We start from the raw sequence: 3,029 nt of genomic DNA on the forward strand, positions 1-3,029 counted from the left end.
TGTCAGCTATTAACGCTCATGCTGTTATTAGTTATATCAGTGTCGCATGTATCGCTAGTTACAGGTACCCAAGTGTTACCTACTCCTACTCACTGTACACCCTCTGGACGACACCGTGTCCGTGGAATCCTCCCACTCACCACCTGGTGACAGAGAAAAGGCTCTTTGTGAATCCCAGAACCGCTGTCCTGCCGTCGTAGCCCACCGCGTCGCCCCGTCCCCTCTGCCTGGCTGTTCTGCCCATTTTCACTCGGCCAGTCCCACCCGTGCTCTGATCTCGGGCCACACGCTGCTTCCTTAGGGAAGCCTCTCGGAGTTCTTGGTAAGTCAGCCCCGATACATGCGCTCAGGAGAGAGCACATGCCTCTTGTACACAGCACTGATGATGACCGTTTTACCTCCATTTCTGTGATTATCGGATTCAAGCCTATCTCTTTCCTTCCCTTGACCCTAAGCTCCCTAAGATCGCTGATATGTCTGTTTACTGCTCATCTTTTACTCCAGGGCTGACACGTCGTGGGTGCCCAGTTAATATTTGTTGAAACAGAGGAGTGAATGAAGGAATGAATGAATGAACGCCTTCCTTGTCTTCTCCAGTCCCTCTCCTCGGGGCTGCGTCAGAGCTGGGCTCCTCAGCGCATTCCTCTGTGTCACCCCCTGAGCTCCAAATCTGGGGAAGGGCGGAGAGGAGTGTTGACATGGAGTCAGGGGGACCAGGGGAGCAAGTGGCACTCGCGGGTGCACACACAGGCAGGAATCCGGGAAGGTCCCAGGATCGGTGGTTTCAGCCGTATGTGGGCAGGAGATGCTCTTATCTTAAGGGGGCGCCTCCTTGTTTCTCTTAGTTCTGGGCTCCCTTCCTGTTATCCTCACCCACTTCTTGGGCTTAATCTTCCAATTTCAGACGCTTTCAAGCGCGGCTGTTTTCCTCGAAGTGTCTTCCTAACCTGTCTGGGGGTGGGAAGAGGTCTGTGGAGGCTCTGGTTCCGTTCAGTCTTGAATTGAAGTTTTGAGCATGGCCGGATGGCTCACGACCCACCACTAGCTGTTCTGTGCTTGGAGAGAAGTCGCTTCCAGAGACCCTGCAACCTGTCCCGTTGATGAGCCAGCTCCAGGTCTGACCTCAGTGTCCCTCTGGCTTGTCTGAGCCTGGGCTCTAGTCCATATATCTACCCACCTCATGGGATTGAGCCCCCACACGGGGCTTGACACGAGTCAAGGTTGTGTCTGCGGAACAAGAGGGTTTGTGCTCCAGCTCGGCCACCAGCTTTCTGACCTTGAGCAAGCCGTGCCGCCTCTCCAACCCTCAGCCCTCTGGCTTAAACTTAGTCTCTTGTGGCGCTCCATCTACGGAGAGAGTGGGCGAGGATGTTTGTAAGTGATGAATGTTGGAGCCATTTATTTGCCTCCAGCCCCACACTCGTCTGCAGGTCCTCTGATACCTTACTGGCTTCTGCGGCACCAGCCACCTTCTCCTCCTTCTCTCCTGGGCCCGGCCCAGCCCCCACCCATGTCCTGGATCCTGCCCCCTCGCTGGTCAACTGAGCCCCCGCCCATCAGCACACAGATGTGCTATTTTGTGCACATACGTGTTTATGCTCTCCTACCTACAACACAAGCTTCCCTGACCGTGAGGGAAGTCCCTTGAACGTAGCACCCCCCTCTTCACCCACACGGCTCATCCTTCCTTCATGGTCAAATATTCTAGAAGGAGTAGCCTAGATGTGGTTAACCCAGATTCTGGTTCTACTTGCAGCTGTATGCCTGGGGCAAGTCCCTTGACTTCTCTGTGCCTCAGTTTTCTCACCTGTAAAGTGGAGTTAATAATATTGACCTCATAGGGTTGGTAGGAGGCTTAAGTGAGAGAAATTCACATTGAGCACATAGCACAGTCTGGCCTGTAGTGAGAGCTACTTTAGTCGTTAGAGTCTATTGTGACTGTGGTCACTTTTTTTTGTTGTTGTTTTTAATGTTTATTTATTTCTGAGAGAGAGACAGGACGTGAGTGGGGGAGGGACAGAGAGAGAGGGAGACACAGAATCTGAAGCAGGCTCCAGGCTCTGAGCTGTCAGCACAGAGCCTGACGCGGGGCTCGAACTCACGAGCCTTGAAATCTTGACCTGGGCTGAGGTCGGATGCTTAACCGACTGAGCCACCCAGGTGCCCCGATTGTGGTCAGTTTTGTATCCCCATCTTCCATGTTACCCTCAGGCAGCCTGGTTTCCTTCTCCAGCTGAATAAAACACTTGTCTGGCTTGAATCCCTGATGCTTTTTCAGTGGCCGGTCCCCATCTCCCTCCCCATGCACCCTCCCAACTGCCCTGCTGTGGGAATTGATCAGAGTAAGGTGGAAGGCTCCAGAAGTCCTAGAGGGAACATCAACCTGGGGACGGTAGGACAGCCCACACTGAAGGCAGGGCTGACCCAGGGCTTGCCACCTCCTCGCTGCTCCATGTTCGTGGCGTGAATGAAAGGCTCTGCCAGGAGGGCTATGAAAACGTAAAAAACAGAATTTCCATGAGCTCCAGTATGTTTGGAAATTGTGCCGGGTGTGAGGACTGGTCATTTGAAAGATGTTCAAAAGGAGTTTGGACCGGCAGCCCCTTGAGGGCAGGGACCGTGGGTTTTTTGACCAGCACAGAGTGGTATTCGCAGCTGTTTTTGTTGAATGCACAGGAACGGGAGTGAATGTTTTCATGGACCCAGCATGCAGCCCATTCTGTGCGGTTATGACGAGGAACAGGGGAGTTAATGCTTCCTTGGGCTGAGCTCACGGCTCAGTCTCTGCAGTTCTGGGGAGGAATCTTTTTCCCTTTTAGCTTAGGCTGCCTGGCTCCTGCGTTGCACGGAGGGCTTGGTTTGATCTCTTATTTATGACAGAGAATATTCTCTGTTATGGTGGATGTAGGGGATGGAGTTTCAGAAGACTGGGTTTTCACTGCTGACTTTGCCGGCCAGCCTGCTGGGAACCCTGGCGCTTCCGATGGGCTCTCTGGCACCGCATTCACTCTCGCTCATCCGTTCTTTCT

The sequence above is a fragment of the Felis catus genome, chromosome C1 (genome assembly GCF_018350175.1).
Source record: "Felis catus isolate Fca126 chromosome C1, F.catus_Fca126_mat1.0, whole genome shotgun sequence".
Lineage (NCBI taxonomy): Eukaryota > Metazoa > Chordata > Mammalia > Carnivora > Felidae > Felis > Felis catus.